Genomic DNA, 17,151 nt, shown 5'->3' with positions numbered 1-17,151 from the left:
CTTGATCTCTGTAGCAATAGATTCTCTACTGTCCTCTATACTTTTTTTCAAGCCCAGTGATTAATTTTATGAGTATTACTCTAAATTCTTGTTCCATTATATTGCTTAAATCGTTTTTGATCAATTCGTTAGCTGTCGCTACTTCCTGGAGTTTCTTTTGAGGAGAGTTCTTCCATTTCGTCATTTTGGGTATTCCCTGGGGTGGCTCCAAACTACAGGGCACTTCCCCTGTACTGTCTGGAGAAACTTGTGTTGGTGGGCGGGGCCACAGTGAGACCTGATGTCTGCCCCCAGCCTACCACTGGGGCCACAGTCAGACTGGTGTGTACCTTCTCTCTCCCAGGGGCAGGACTCACTGTGGAGTGGTGTGGCTCCTGTCTGGGCTGCTTGCACCCTGCCAGGCTTGTGGTGCTGCTTTGATGGGATCTGGCCAAGGGCGTATTAGCCGGTGGATCCGCAAGGTGCACAGGGGCGGGAGGGGCAGGCTCAGCTCGCTTTGCCTTCGGTGGTCTGCTTTGGGAGGGGCCCTGCGGCACCGGGAGGGAGGCAGACCCGTCGGAGGGATGGATCCACAGAAGCACAGTGTTGGGTATTTGTGCTGTGCAAGCAAGTTCCATGATGGGAACTGGTTCCCTTTGGGATTTTGGCTGGGGGATGGGCGAGGGAGATAGCGCTTCCCAGCACCTTTGTTCCCCGCCAAGCTGAGCTCTGTCCTCTGGGGCTCAACAACTCTCCCTCCCGCTCTCTGAGCAGAGCTGTTGACTTATAACATATCAGATGTTAAGTCCCACTGGCTGTCACAGCACACTCCGTGCAGCCTCTCCGCTTTTGCAAGCCAGACTCGGGGGCTCTGCATTGCTGGGCGGGCTGCCCCTCTGCTGCCCTGGCTCCCTCCCACCAGTCCGTGTAGCGCGCACTGCCTCTCTGCCTTTCCTACCCTCTTCCGTGGGCCTCTCGTCTAAGCTTGGCTCCGGAGAGTCCGTTCTGCTAGTCTTCTGGTGGTTAGCGGGGCAAATTAGGCAGATGTGGGTGGAATCTAAGCGATCAGCAGGACACGGTGAGCCCAGCGTCCTCCTATGCCGCCATCTTCCTATCTTCCCTTAATGATTTTCAAACATGGAACAAAAAGTATGTTATACAGAGAATTTTTTGTTTGTGCAGAGAACTTATGTTGCATGTTTTAGAAGCATTTCCATAAAAAATAAGGCAAAAAAAAAAGTTTCTGTACCTAAAGTACTGGTTTTCAGTTGTACAGAAAAATTATATATTCAATGTCCACTCTGTAATCACATGGCAAATTTACTACTGAGCAATGACTAATAAAGGACATTAATACTTAGAAATGGGACAACGGATTCCCCCAAAGAAAATAAAATGTTCCTAAATACAAATCTGAACATCACATCATGGTTTCTAGATTTAGGGAGAACTTAAAAAAAAAAAGTTGGACTGTTACAGGTTAAAAGTTAGGTGCTTTCTGCCTGCTTTTTTGGTGAGTAGGCAATTTCCTTAAAAGGTGCACATGGCACTAAAACGATTTCAAATCTAGGCCACCTAATAAGGTAGACACCTAAAGCCACCTTCCACAAAGGCCTTAATGGTCTCACAGGTAGAAAATTTTGCGGCAGGGAATGTAATAGACTCTGGTGTGTGTGTGTGAGAGAGAGAATTTGTGGCTCAGCCAGCCTTGCCGATTTCGAGTTTGTGGCTCCACAGACAGGCACCCTTAAGGTCCCCAAAAGTCTACGGAGTCTGAGTGGGCTCTCCTTGTCCTTTGGGAGCATAAGGTCTAGGGCAGTATTGGATCAGATTCTGATATCTGATCAGAAAGTCAGATATCAAGATCAAGTCACAAAGCTGAGTCCGCTCCAGCCAAACCTCACCTAAAGTTTCCCTCGGGAACATGACCAGAGGAGTATCTGATTGGTCCTCTCATCCGAGGAAATACTCTCCTTTTGTCTGCTCTTGTGACACTGAACATGAGAAAGAAATTAATAATGGGATCAAAACAGAGTAAGCTTACGATTTTAGAGGTCATGCCCAAAAATTTTACAGAGGGATTTTTTAGGTGATTATGGGGTGAAAATGACACCTGGGAAGTTAAGGACCTTTTGGGAACTAGAATGGCCTATATTCAATGTAGGATGGCCCCTAGAAGGGACATTAAATGCTCAAACAGTGCAGTGGGTTTGGCTAATAGTCACTGGGAACCCAGGCCACCCTGATCAATTTCCATACATCGACTCCTGGCTTGAAATTGCCCGAAACCCCCTACCTTGGGTGTGATTCATCCTTAGCAAGCAGAGCCAGGTAATGTTTTAGCCATTTTATCTGGACGCTCACCCAGGGAACCAAAGAAGCAACCCACCGCTCCTCTAATATTTAAAGGAGACGTGAAGAAAGATCTTGTCTTTCCACCTCCTTATGACTCATCAAACTCCCTCCCCGATGCCCCTGAGCTTTAAACCCCACCCCCGTCTGTCTGTCTGTCCCATCTGCTGCTGTTGCCGCCGCCATTGTCACCACGGCCCATCTCCCTGCCCCTCTCAGACCTGGAGAACTTTCCCCCACAAAGGCCAGCAGCCAGATTGCATGCCAGACCCAGACCTAACGCTCTCCAAATGCCTGTGAGGGATATGAGAGAGCCTGAAAGACAGAATGAGGAGGGAACAGTCCAGCCCAGCCATTCCATGATGTATTACCAACCTTTCTCTATAACTGACCTCCTCATTTGGAAACACAACACTCCATCATACTCTGAAAAGCCACAAGCAATGGTCGACTTGATGGAGTCCCTCTTCCAGACCCACCGACCGAGTTGGGAAGACTGTCAACAGTTACTCCATACTCTGTTTAATACAGAAGAAAAAAGAAGAATAATGAGAGAAACATGACAGTACCTAGAAGATCACACACCTCTGGGGATCAATGACCCTGCTGTCTGGGCTCAAGCTGCCATGCCTGAAGAACGCCCAACATGGGATTTCACCACAGAAGGACAAGCCCATATCCCACGATACCAGGAAGCCCTCCTTTGGGGAATCTGAGCTGGAGCCAAAAGGCCTATGAACATGGCTAAAACATCATCAGTCACGCAGCACCCTGGGGAGTCTCCCAGAGACTACTATGAAAGATTATGTGAAGCATACCATGTATACACCCTGTTTGACCCCGAGGCACCAGAAAGTCAACAAATGGTAAATACCTCTTTTGTGGCACAGGCCGCCCCAGATATCAGAAGAAAACTCCAGAAGTTGGAGGGCTTTGCCGGAATGAAGATCACTCAGCTGATAGAGGTCGCCAATAAAGTTTTCATGAACAGAGAAGTCGCAGCCGAGAGAGAGAAGTGGAGAGAAGACCAAAAAAGAAATCCACCCTTCTCGCAGCAGCACTAAAAGAAACGGACGCTGCAAAGACAGGAAGACCCCAACCACCAAAAGGGGGGAAGCCCAGAGCACCCTCAGCAAAAGACCAATGTGCATACTGCAAAGAGAAGGGACACCGGAAGAATGAATGTCCGAATCGGAAGGGGCTCTCAAAACCCAGCCAACATCAGGAGGAACTCAAGGCGAGAACCTCATTGGTCTGGCCGGGGTAGAATCAGACTGAGGGGGACTGGGCTCTTTCTCTCTTGGCCCCCATGAGCCCACGGTCGGAATGAAGGTAGGAGGCCAAACAGTAACTTTCATGGTTGACACTGGGGCTGAATACTCCATTGTTAATTCCCTGGTGGCGCCCTTAAGCCAAAAGACGGCAACCATACTTGGGGCTACTGGGACACGGGTGATGCAACAGCCCTTCTGTCAAGTTCAACAATGTGAACCTGAGGGTCACAAGGTGTGGCATGAGTTCCTCTACTTACCTGACTGCCCGATTCCTCTCCTGGGCCGGGATATGCTCTCCAAACTTGGGGCCCAGATAACTTTTGAACCCAATGGACACACTAGCCTCCAATTAAACCCAAGCAGGAGGAAACCCTGGTCTTGGCGATTACCCTGCCAAGGGAAGAAGAATGGAGACTATTCTGTGCACAGGCCCTACCCTGTAGCCCCTCAGAATTCAGGCTTACATTCCCCTCTGTATGGGCTGAAGATAACCCACCTGGACTAGCTTGCAGTTGGGGCCCCACCGTTGCTGACCTGATCCCTGGAGCCCAACCTCAGAGACAAAGGCAGTACTCTCTTCCACTCGAGGCTAGAATGGGTATACAAGAGCACCTGACCAAGCTCAGAGAAGCAGGTATTCTAATTGAGTGCCAATTGGCTTGGAATACCCCGCTCTTGCCAATCGAGAAGCCAGGAGGAGGATACTGACCAGTACAGGATTTGAGGTCCATTAACAAAGTGACTGTTTCCTTACACCCAGTGGTTCCGAACCCATATACTCTCTCCAGACACATTCTGGGGTCAGCCAAATGGTTTACATGCCTCGACCTAAAGGATGCTTTCTTCTGCTTCCGCCTGGCTCCTCAAAGTCAACCATTGTTTGCCGTTGAATGGACTGAGCCCGTTACAGGGTGCCAGATGCAGCTGACCTGGACACGACTTCCCCAAGGTTTCAAGAACTCGCCTACTCTTTTTGGGGAAGCACTAGCTGCAGACCTCGCCGACTTTCTGAGGGAAACCACAGGGTGTGTCCTCCTCCAGTACGTAGGTGACATCCTCCTTGCCAGCGACACCCAAGAAGACTGTATGAAAGGTACTAAGGCCCTCCTGCAGCTCCTGTCCTACTTGGGGTACCAGGCCTCTCGGAAAAAAGGCACAGGTTTGTCAGCAGCAGGTCTGATACTTAGGCTTCCTCCTCACAAAAGGAAAAAGAGAACTAGGACCGGAAAGGAAGAAAGTTATCACCACATTGCCACAGCCCCAAACAAAATGAGGCTTGCATGAATTTTTAGGGGCCACAGGGTTCTGTGGCATTTGGATTCCTGGATTCTCAGCCATAGTGAGGCCCCTGTATGACCTGTTGGGAGGGCCAGACTGGGGGCCCCTCGCATGGACTAAGAAGGCAAGAGCTGCTTTCACAGAAATAAAGTGGCTCTGGGATGAGCCCCAGCCCTGGGTTTGCCTGACATAGAAAGACCCTTTAACTTCTTCGTACATGAAAAGGACAAATAGCCCTTGGAGTGCTCACTCAGAGTATGGGGCCTTGGCAATGGCCAGTGGCCTGTCAAAAAAACTTGATCCTGTGGCTGCAGGATGGCCACCGTGCCTCAGAGTGCTGGCAGCCACAGTCCTGCTCATCAGGGTTGCAGACAAAGTCACGCTGGGACAAATGCTTAATGTTAAGGTCCCACACACGGTCATGTCCCTCATGAGCACCCAAGGATATCGTCTCCTCTCCAATTCTCGGCTGACACAATACCAAGGCCTTCTCTACAAAAACCCAAGGGTCGCTCTTGAAGCAGTAAAAACACTAAACCTGGCCACCTTCCTTCCCATGGGGGAGGGAGAACCCGACCATGTCTGTTCCGAAGTAGTGAATGAAGTCTACGCCAACTGCCTGGACCTCCAAGACCAGGTTATATAATAAGCCCAGAGATCACCCTGTTCAGCGATGGGAGCAGCTATTTACAAGAGGGCAGCCGAAGAACAGGATATGTAGTAACCACAACCACCGAAGTTCTGGAAGCCAAGGCCTTGCTGGAAGGATGGTCGGCACAACGGGCTGAACTGTATGCCTTAACCCGAGCCCTCATCCTTAGCAAAGGTAAATGAGTTAACATCTACACTGATTCCCAGTATACCTTTGCTACTGTGCATGTACACAGGGCCATCTATAAAGAAAGAGATCTCCTTACTGCTGCAGGGAAAACTATCAAAAACAAGGAAGAAATACTAAAGCTTCTTGAGGCCGTATGGCTACCAGACAAGGTAGCTATCTTACACTGTAAGGGACATTAGAAAGGAGACGACCCTATAACTCAAGGAAATCGCCTGGCCGACAAAACAGCCACAGCGGCTGCCTGTGGTGACCCAGGACAAGCTCCTACCTACACTATGACTCTTGCGCCCCACAGGGAAGCCTCCCTGCCCCTGTACACAAACAATGAAAGAAGTTGGGCTTCGACAGAAGGGGGCACACTAAGCGAAGAGGGATGGTGGGTCATGCCAAGTGTACACATCTTTGTCCTGTCGTCTATGGGAAAACACCTAGTGAAGGAATATCACCAACTCATGCACCTAGGGAAAACCGTACTGGAGGCCCTCCTCAAAAAGAACTACTATATCAGCCAGGTGCCGGCATTATGCCGAGCTGTCAGTGAACAATGTGTAACATGTACCAAAACCATGCTTGGTCTGCCCCATGGCCCCCGCCTGGCACGCAAATGATGGGGGCCGCCCCTTTTGAAGACTTAGAGGTGGACTTTACCGACATACAACCAAATAAAGGATTCAGGTACCCTCTTGTAATAATCTGCACATATTCGGGATGGGTCGTAGCATTCCCGACCAGAACGGAACGAAGTCGCAAGGTGGCCAAAACTCTTCTACGGGAGATTGCACCTCGGTTTGATCTACCCTTAACCATACACAGTGATAATTGACCTGCATTTGTGGCAGACATTATACAAACCCTGACAAAGTCCCTCAACATTACCTGGAAACTGCACACTGCTTACCGACCCCAGAGCTCAGGGAAAAGTAGAGCGGATGAATCGCGCCCTCAAGGAAACCCTGGCTAAGTTCCACCAAGAGACTAATCTCCCATGGCCAGATTTACTACTGCTGGCCCTCCTGCATGCCCGATGCACACCTCGGGCACTAGGATTCTCCCCTTTTGAGTTATTATGTGGGCGACCCCCTCACATGTTTAGGAAAACTCCCAGGAGACCTACACCAGATTGGAGACAAGGGAATAAGAGCTCCAGACCTTGGGGGCAGTCCTAAACAAGTTACAGAGATATACCATAGAGAGGGCCCCAATTTCCTTAGGGACCCCCATTCATCCCTTTCAGCCAGGAGACTCGGTGTGGGTCAAAGATTGGAAGAGGGAACCTCTTAAGCCACAGTGGACTGGGTCTCATACTGTTATTCTAACAACTCCTGCAGCCCTTCAAGTTTCAGGTGTCACCCCATGGGTCCATCACTCCAGAGTTAAGAAGGCCAACTCAAAAGAACCCACAACCTGGCGAAGTGATCCAGATCCAGTCAACCCACTTAAACAGACCCTCAAAAGGGAAACTGCCCCTGAGACCTCCAGCCCTGCTCCAGCCACACCCCAGAAGCTGGCTGGCCTGCGTATGGCAGAAGCTTGAGGAATCAATGCATGAACCTAGCCCAGGGGTCTGGATGCAACTCTGCCAGCCCTTGCCCCTTATTGGTGTCATAGCCCTGATCTTACTTCTTACTGTTGGGCTGATAGAGACCATACCATCAAGCTGGACACGGGACAAAAGATGCATTCTGGGTCTCACATACCTCCTCTGGATGGGAGGGCCATTAGGTATTGCCTGTATATTATGATAGCCTCTCTCACCCTCACAACTGCCGCTTACCCACTTTGCCTCTAGGATTGTCATATGACAATAAGGGGGTCAAGGGCATTCAGTGCCTTCACCTGCCTCCACAAGATTGCTACAAGGGAAAAACACCCACTCTCTGTCAGTCTCCGGTGCCCCAATGACTAAGTATTGGACTGTAGAGATAACCCAAAATGTCAGAAACCCATGTCACAACAAGGGCCTCCAGAGAGGGAAGCGAGCTTGCTACACTTACTTTCCTCAATAGGGGAATCTCGGATGGGGGAGGGGTGCAAGACAGGGCCCATCAAAAGGTTATAAAGGATACCCAGGATAGGGTAATACAAGCCATAAAGGCGACCACTCCCCCGGCAGCCTACCAAGGTGCAAACCTTTCAGCCCTCAATCAGATGCTTACCGTTTCCCCACTCCAGAGTTGGGCCAACACTACTCTACAAGTCCTCCATAAAATAGATATTCACACCCAAACCTGCTGGATGTGCTTGCCCCTCAGCTGGAAGGCTTACTTAGCCACTCCTATCCCTTTGACCTGGGAAGCTCCTGAAAATCTCAAAACCAACACCTCTGTCTTAATTGGACCCCTGGCCGCTGGGGTCCGTCTCACAAATGCCAACAATCTAATCTGTACAGTTGCTGAAGGTATGAATGGTACCTCTCTATGCAGAAGAAATATAACCTTAAGGAGGAACACAACCCTATGTTCAGCCTTTGGGGTGTTCTATCTGTGTTCTAATTCGGCCTACCGATGCTTAAAGGCCAACTGGACTCAGATATGTTATTCCGTCTTCCTAACCCCAGAGCTATCCATATACACTGAAGATCAGTTCCTAACAGCCTTTAGCCCCAAGTCCCAGGCCAAATGGCAGACTTGCTACCTGTTCTGATAGGAGCAGGAATTGCGACAGGAATAGGAACCGGAATAGGGGGCATAGGTTCATCCGTAGGACTCTACCATAGACCATCTCAAGAGCTAAATGAAGATGTGGAACAAACAGGTGGCAGATTCTCTGGTAACCTTACAAAGCCACATAAACTCTCTGGCAGCAGTGACCCTCCAAAATAGGCAAGCCCTCAACCTCCTCACTTCAGAAAAAGGAGGGACTTGCATCTTTCTGAGGGAGGAATGTTGCTATTTTGCAAACCAGTCAGGAATAGTTATAATTAAGGTTAAGGAACTCAAGGAAAGAATTTAACGTAGACAACAGGAAAATATCAATCAATGGAAAGGATAGGATCTCATGGATTGGGCATCCTGGCTTCCTGCCCCGGCTTGTACCCATTGGCCCCTGTATACTGAATGCCATGGTTTTATTGAAAACACTGCTCGCCAAACTACTGCACACGTATCTTAGCCTTCCGAGAGTACCAACCTGTAAAACTGAAAGGTGATGCCTACTAAACATTTTTTTTAAAGGCATTAAAGGGGGGCATGTTGGAGAAGTGAATAAAGTACGCCAAAGATGGCCAACAGGGCTAAAACAGACTCTGGTCTCTAGCTTATAGACCCCTACTCCGGGTTCTTCTTCCTTTGTTTGCTGTGCGCACAAAACCCCCACAGATATGGAAGCGGACAACTACAAATTAGCCTCCCCACTTGCGTTCGGCACTCAGGTCTTTGAAGAAACAGTCTCCTCTGATCCTGCCGGTGTTAAATAAATCTCTGACCCACCAAGATCGCCGAGTGCCGCTTGGTTTTTCTGCCAGCGTTCCTGCCTGGTTCCATAACACAAGAACTGTCTGTTCTGCTACAAAAAAAGTTTCTTTAATGTGAACTAGCTTATGTGCAATTGGTGAATAAGGGAAATATGTTACACCTTGTGAAGTTTTTTCCCAGCATGTAAGTGGTTTAGAGCAATCAGAAGTGGTCTTTCTACAATTACAGTGGCTTCAGCTGTATGTAAAGACCTTACAAAACCTGAAAATCCCCCAGGAGTTCCTTCCTTTGATTTAAGCTTATGTTTAGTGGCTTCAAGTATCCCTGCGTTTTTCACTACATCAAGCAATCTGGAAAGCTGCTGGTGCAGATGAAAAAGCTGGAGACTTCCACATGTCTCATTTTGAGTGGTATATATTTTTTCTTCATAACCCCTGTTATTTTAATGTATTATCCTACAGAATGTCAGGATTTCCAGGAATGTGTACATATCCTTACAGCAGAAACACCTGTATAATAGGCACTGTCACCCCAAATTGCCCTTTAAAATTTAAAAATTTTCATTAACTGAGAGAATACTTTAAGCTAACACTGTCTGCTAGACTGTCTGCTAGACAGGAGTGGTTTAGTCAGAAACTTTACTGTAGAAATGTTAATTCCGTAAGTATTTTATTAAATTTTGTCTTTATCAAAAGGATTACATTTCTTTTTTTTAATTTTTAATGTTTATTTTTGAGAGAGAGAGAGAGAGAGAGAGAGAGAGAGAGAGAGAGGGAGAGGGAGGGAGGGAGGGAGAGAGGAGGGGTACAGAGAGAGGGAGACACAGAATCTGAAGCAGGCTCCAGGCTCCAAGATGTCAGCCCAGAGCCTGACGCGGGGCTTCAACCCATCAGCTATGAGATCATGACCTGAGCTGAAGTCAGACACTTAACCGACTGAGCCACCAGGTGCCCCAAAAGAATTACATTTCTAGTGCTAGCAATAAAGACTAACAAATTGAATACAAATGAAACAATAAATACAGGTATCATCATTTGTCCTTTATCTGATGCTCCCTAAAGCTATCTTCACTGTGTATTTAAGAAAAAATGTTGACAGACACATATAAAATGCTGGAAATATTCATTACAGACTGTTTCTAAAAGGTGAAATTGGGGCGCCTGGGTGGCTCAGTCGGTTAGGCGGCCGACTTCGGCTCAGGTCATGATCTCGCGGTCCGTGAGTTCGAGCCCCGCATCGGGCTCTGTGCTGACAGCTCAGAGCCTGGAGCCTGTTTCGGATTCTGTGTCTCCCTCTCTCTGACCCTCCCCCGTTCATGCTCTGTCTCTGTCTCAAAAATAAATAAACGTTAAAAAAAATTAAAAAATAAAATAAAAGGTGAAATGTAATCTAGAATATTATAATTATTTTTTAGTTCTCTGGATATGGAATCCCACATCAAACTTTTGTACATGTTTTAATGAGTGTGTTATGTATAAAAGTAGGGGCTACTTGTGTTAGGATTTTGTGAATCTTAAATAAAATACATAAAGGATTAGCAACATCTGGCAAATAGAAAATTTATATGACATCTATTATTATTAGATAATTTGGGGCTCATAAAATTCTGCAGAATTCCTTTTTCCCCACCTAAGGGCTTACATATAGATAGAACATGTAGTTAAATACAACATTTTATCCAAAAACAAATTTTGTGATTGGAAAATAAGGATAAGGATATGTGAAAGTCTTAAAAAATACAATGCAAGGCTAGACACAAGTCAAAAATCACAAATGAATAAGTTCACAAACTATAGGGAAAAAATTGAATCTATCAGAACAAATAAATATGGCTATTTATTTTTGTTATTCAAAGACAAATAAAGTTAGCATTTGCTAAGTAATACAAAAACAAGTTTTCACAGGAGTATTTCTCTTAAAAAAAAAAGAGAGAACTTAAGTGTGTATAATAAAATTATATTGTGCTGTGGGAACTGCCTTTTTAGTGAATAAAGTGGTTTTCTCAACTGGGAGATGGAGGGACTTCTTTTCCTTTGGCCAAAAATCTTCCCCTGCCCCCATCAATGGTGGCCAACTCGTATTTCTATAGGAAAATGCCTATATACATAAAATGTCCACTTAATTCCGATATACCTTCAACTTAATTATTACCCTAAAATGGTTGTTTCCTATTTATATCATTGGAAAAAATTAAAAATATGTGTTCTGGTTCTGTTGAACCAGACAGGACAGGAAATGTGTGGTTTCCCCTGGAAGTCCTAGGAGTGTTTTTAAGTGTTTCCATAAGCTCTCCTTGAAGAGTAGGCTGACAATTTGATCGTGATGGGTAGGGTCAGCAATCAGGTCTGGAAGGGCAGGGATTAGAGAAAAGAAAGGGGCACCTGGGTGGCTCAGTCGGTTAAGCGGCCGACTTTGGCTCAGGTCATGATCTCGCAGTCCGTGAGTTTGAGCCCCGCGTCAGCTCTGTGCTGACGGCTCAGAGCCTGGAGCCTGTTTCGGATTCTGTGTCTCCCTCTCTCTGACCCTCCCCCGTTCATGCTCTGTCTCTGTCTCTAAAATAAATAAACGTTAAAAAAAATTAAGAGAAGAAACAGCAAACAACCTTTAGGGCAGTGGTTCTCAAAGCTGGAAGAACATCTTTGGGAATTTGTTATAAATGCAAATTATCAGGCCCCACCCTAGACCTGCAGAATCAGAAACTGGGTGGGGCCCAGCAGTCTGTTTTAACATGCCTTTAGGATTCTGATGTTTAGGGAACCCTAATGTCATCATTTTATAGGACCCAGGTGTCTGTCAGGAAACTTTTAAGCTTTAATTCATTAAAAATACTTCTTTAACACAACCTTAGGGAAAGATCTCTAGATAGCTGTAGGGGAAAAGTCAAATAATTTTAAGTTTTGTTTTAACTAGTTCTTTGTTTTCTGTATGATTTACCCACTTCTTAAGAAGAAAAAAAAAACAAAGCAGTTCTAACTGGAAATGATGAGGGAGCATAAGGCAGGCTGAGGGCAAAGTATAAGTGAGCATTACCACGCCCCACCCCCAGGTGGGATATGTGTGGCCTTTCTCAGGCACTCCTGGCGGCCCAAGGACAGAAAACAAATGGTTAAATGATAGAGACTGCATTCATACAGGACATGGGTCTCCCTCACTTAACAAATCTTAGTAAATTACAAGAAAAGGCAATCTTATCAATAGCCTAATCTCCAGAAACCTACAGACTGTTTCCTGGAGCCCCAACATCACCCTCCCTCCATAGTGATGGGGGGGAACAAAGGCAAGAAGGAAATGGCAGAAAAAACTGAATTTCCTTATAACCTGCAGCCCACTTGACAAATATTTGAGGCTGGCAGAGTCAAACTTTTCTCCAGGAACTCCCCAGGGTCTTAATGTTAACGCTCTGCTAGAGGGAAAAACCACCTTAGCTGGACAATACCTAGGCCTCCAGGATCCGGTGAGTGTTTAGCATATGAAAGTCTCCTTGGAAACTTGCGGGACTTTACCTTCCCCAAGCCCGTAGCGTAAAACCAGTCATTGTTCACAACCCCAACGCAGCTCGTTTTGCCCTGGGGTCCTGTCCCCGTGCTTTAATAAAATCACTTTTGCACCAAAGATGTCTTCAAGAATTCTTTCTTGTCCATCGGCTCTGCATCCCCACGAACCCCACCATCATCCTAAAACCTCATCAGAAACAAGGTTAAAACCCAGCCGGTTGGCAGGCATGGCTGCTTGTTTTTTCACGTGGCACAGATCTTAGATCAGTTCTCATCTCTGCAAGACCGAGAACCCAATGACATCACTTTAGCCAGAGATAAACAGGCCTAGGAAAAACAAAATCATAAGGGGCCTGATTTGATAACTGCAATGTCAACTTTTTAATTTACTATGAGAAATGTGATTGCTAACGACAAGAAGATTTAGATCTGTGGTTCTTAGGCCTTAGTTACCCAGAAAGTCAAATGATTTTTAGCAGATTGAAAATCTGCTTCAGAGTGGAGTTGGGTGCACTCATTTGCTAGTGAGAAATGGTCTGAAAGCCTGGGACACCCAGGTCAACCGCAGGGTTTTGTCTCCAGATAAATTCTTCCGTTGCCTACTATTCTTCCATTTGGAAAAGGCCTCAGGCATGCTACAAAATAACTAATTTTTCAGACTTCAGAGGCACTCTGGGTCCCTAATTCACCTAATTCCTCAACAGGCATTTACCATGTTCTTATGTGCCAGGCTGTATGCCAAGTACTGGGAATAAAAAACAAAACAAAAAACACATTAAGACAATCCACTTGTCCAAAATTTTAGCGCAGGAAAGGGGGAGAGAGTGGAAAAATAGACAAAGATAATTATAAAACAATATAGTAAATGAAATAATACAGCCGCGCACAGAGTATTATGGGACACTCTCTGGTACAATAGGTAGAATGGGAGAGGGGAGTTGGAAGGTCTTTTCCAAGGAGATGGTGAACTCTGGACGGAGGTGGGAGATGAGGAAGGTCACAATTTATTTACAGTCCACCGAAAATGGCCTCTGTCATCCGTTTAATAGTGATGTTAGCTTTTATTTCGTAAAATGAAAACTTCTCTGACCTTAACCTAAACTGTGCGAACCGAGGCATTAAATCTATGCAGTTTCAGGTCAAATGTGGTAGGAAGAGATAATCGAAATTGGTGGAAGAGCCACATTATGGGTTGTTTAAACAAACAAACAAACAAACAAACAAACTGTTCTGCTTACCTCTGATACAGAAACAGTAACAATGATTGTTAAATAAAGGCCCTAAGATTGACTTTTGGCCATTTGGCATAATTTTTATTTGAAAGTAACTTATTTTAACAAAGTTTAATATCCCCAGGCTTCTCTCATTTAAACTGTGACTTATCTTACTATTTTGCAAGGGTTTAAAAGCAATTTGCTCTGTCAAGGAGGAATAAAAGCAATTTTTCATTGCTCTTCGGTTGACTACTCAGGAAAGCGAAAAAGGTAAAGGAAAAGCAAGAGCAGCAAGTCCCATTAAATAAATTAATAAATTACAGCAAGAGCAAAGCATGTAGACTCTTTAGTTTCCTTCCCAAGTCTCTGGCTAGGAGGTTTGAATCACAACAGTTTCCTGTAAGGTAAAGGGCTTCGGGGATATATTGCCGGAAGCAAACCTGTATCTTCTTTGGCTTCTCATTTCAAAACAAGTTAAGACAGGTGCGGTGCAGGTACCCCGGGCCCTGGCAACGCCTCAGTTCAAAAGTTAGCGCGTCGACCTAAGGTGACTGTGCACGCTGCCCGCCCAGACGCCCGTTCTGAACGCGCCCGTTCGGTGCCGAGCGGCCCGAAGGTACCACTTGGCGCACCCTCCTGCTCCTTACAGCTCGGACCAGCGCCCAGCGCAAACGATTCCTCAGACCTGCTCCACCTACCACCCGGTACCAGGGCGAAGGGCGGTCGCTCCCGCAGGGCGGTGCGGGGGCGGGGGGCGCATGCGCAGCGGAGGGCCAGCCCTGGCAACGGGAGCGCGCCGCGGGGCCCGGCGCTCCCACCTCCACTCGCCCCACTGGGGGAGAGGCTGACAAATTCCTACCAGCAGTGCTCGCCAAGCCCCCGTCCCTGAAACCGCAGCCGGGCGCGCACTCCTGCGCGCGTCGCTCCGGCGCCAGCCGCGACGGGTCGCTCGAGGCGAGTCCGGCGTCTGGCCGGCGCCGAGCTCGCGCTCCCATTGGCCGACGCGTGCCCGGCCTTCCTTCCCTGAGCGCCTGCGCGCAGCCGGACGCAGGGGAAGTCCCGCGCGGTCCCCAGCCCCGCGCTGGTAGCACTGCCCAGGTCGCCGGCTTGGGGCCCCCGGACCTCTTGAGACCCTTGCCCCTCCGCCTTCTTACCGCCCGGCCGGGAAGGAGCTCCGCCCTCCCCGGAAAGCACTGGGAGACGCGAATGAGCCCTCCAAGACCTGATGGACTAGGCCGGAGGGAGTCAGAAAATGACTGGGTGGCAGGTGACGGGGCCTGACCGGAGCAGGGCAGGCTGGACGGGGAGCGGAGGGCGACCGAGCACGCGCTGGAACCCGGAGCGGGGACGGCCGGGGGGGGGGGGGGGGGGGGGGTTGGCGCGCATGCGCCGGGCCGCCCTCCGCCCTCCTGCCCCGCGTCCCCCACCGGGGCGGCCCGGGAGCGTGGGGAGACTGGCCCTGTGAAACGCGCTCGGCGCTTTCGGAGCTGATGCCTTAGGTCGGCTCTCAGTGGAGAGTTCCAGGTTTTAAAGGTCTTACTAAAGTGTGCCCTTTGGCATTCCATATAGAAACATAGCTAATTTTTAAACATTTCTTTTCTCCAGCTTGCATTTTCTGACTTCGGTCCCTTCGATATTTGACCTTTTTCAAACTTGAAGCGCCCCCTTGCCCTCCCGTCACCGCCGCCTCTTTAAACTATCCATCTAGGGTTTTAGCTTTATTTTGCTCTTTTGGCTTTGATTATCCCTAGAAACAGCAACAAATGAAATTAGGCAAATGCAACAAACGCTCTTTTCCCTTTCTTTGGCACTGTTGACAGAAGCAAAAAGGAGCGCCTCCATTTTTTCCAACCCTAGGACCGTAAGGGCTCTTGATTTGTCCTTAGAAAGGGTCTGGCCACTTGTAATCTATTCCATTCAATCCCATTAAAAAAAAAATTTTTTTTTTTTAATGTTTTTTGTTTTTGAGAGAGACAGAGCATTAATGGGGGAGGAGCAAAGAGAGAGGGAGGCACAGAATCCGAAGCAGGCTCCAGGCTCCGAGCTGTCAGCGCAGAGCCCCACATGGGGCTCCAACCCACAAACCGTGAGATCATGACCTGAGCTGAAGTCGGTTGACTTCAGTCGGTGACTGAGCCACCCAGGCGCCCTAATCCCATTTTTTTCTTAAAAGCTTAATTTACAGGGTGCCTGCTTGGCTCAGTTAAGCCTTCCACTCTTGATTTCGGCTCAGGTCATGATCTGGTGGTTTTCTGAGTTAAAGCCCCGAATCGGACTCTGCGCAGGCAGCCCAGAGCCTGCTTGGGGTTCTCTCTCCCTCTCCCTCTGCCCTTTCCCCACTCACGCTGTCTCTGTCTCTCTCAAAATAAAAAAAAAACAAACACCTTTTTTTATTAAAATAAAAAAATTTTTAAAAGTTTAATTTATGCCCTTTGCCATTTTAATCCTTTCAAATGCATCCTAGCCACAAGCATCTAAACAGTGTTGTCTTTGCATTTCAGTTTCCATTTATAGGAAAGACTAATTTATAAGCGGCCACTTAACATTCTCCACTTGTCCCCAAAGGCACCTTAAACTAACGGTAGTAATCTCCAAACCTAATCTATTTCCTAGGTGCCGCAATTAAGTAATGGTAGTTATAGTCACCTGGTTTTTTCATACTAGACAAGTGGGCATTTTTCTTGACATCTCCTGCCTCATTTCCACTATCCTGTTCATGATAGTGTTCATTTCATATCCTATCATATGGTAAAAGGTGATGTGAAATGTTGGGGTCCAGGAGCAAATGGTCAAGAAAGAACTGAGACCTCTCCAGCGCAAAAAAGTGGTTGTATTGAAGCACAGGACCCTGGGCAGAAAGAGCTGCACTGCAGTTGTGAGGAATGGCTGATAATAGAATAGACTTTCAGGTTGGGAGGGGGTCAGGTATAGTGTAACTCTCTAAGGAATCTGGAAGCAAGTTTTCCAGCACCTTGAGAGGCAAGCTGTTGTTAGGAAAAGGTCATTTACAGTGGTCTATAAAACCTTAGTCATGAGACCCTTCAGATGTGTACCAGTGCGCCCTATGCTTGCAGGATAATTGCTAACATGTATCTTGGGAGGTGGGGGTGGGGATGGGTAGAGAGTTTCCAAAGGGATTTTCCAAAGGATCTTTGATCCAAAGGGTCAGGTTACTGTCAAGCTAAGGTTGCCTTTTGCCTTTAGCAAAGTACTAACACTGAGACCGCTAAGCTCCTTGAGGAAGGTTACTGTCTTCCTCAAGTACTTGTCACTACGCTGTAAGTGATAAGGAAGTTTAATTTTTTC

At 47.4% G+C, this 17,151-nt stretch overlaps 1 protein-coding gene across 3 annotated transcripts in view; it reads right to left on the bottom strand.

The window, feature by feature from the left end:
• Positions 1 to 15,208, bottom strand: part of TCAIM (T cell activation inhibitor, mitochondrial) — a 77,803-nt gene extending 62,595 nt beyond the window's left edge. The window contains exon 1 of one of the 3 annotated variants that reach the window (XM_043595928.1): positions 15,000 to 15,208. The gene's annotated coding sequence lies outside the window, so the exon portion shown is untranslated. Of the gene's footprint in view, positions 1 to 2,723; positions 2,867 to 14,704; positions 14,837 to 14,999 lie in introns of those variants that run through there. The other 2 variants (XM_043595929.1, XM_043595930.1) reach the window with 2 other exon arrangements.
• Positions 15,209 to 17,151: the final 1,943 nt, after the last annotated feature.

The sequence above is a fragment of the Prionailurus bengalensis genome, chromosome C2 (genome assembly GCF_016509475.1).
Source record: "Prionailurus bengalensis isolate Pbe53 chromosome C2, Fcat_Pben_1.1_paternal_pri, whole genome shotgun sequence".
NCBI classification, from domain to species: domain Eukaryota; kingdom Metazoa; phylum Chordata; class Mammalia; order Carnivora; family Felidae; genus Prionailurus; species Prionailurus bengalensis.
This window is presented reverse-complemented; position numbering and strand designations above follow the sequence as displayed.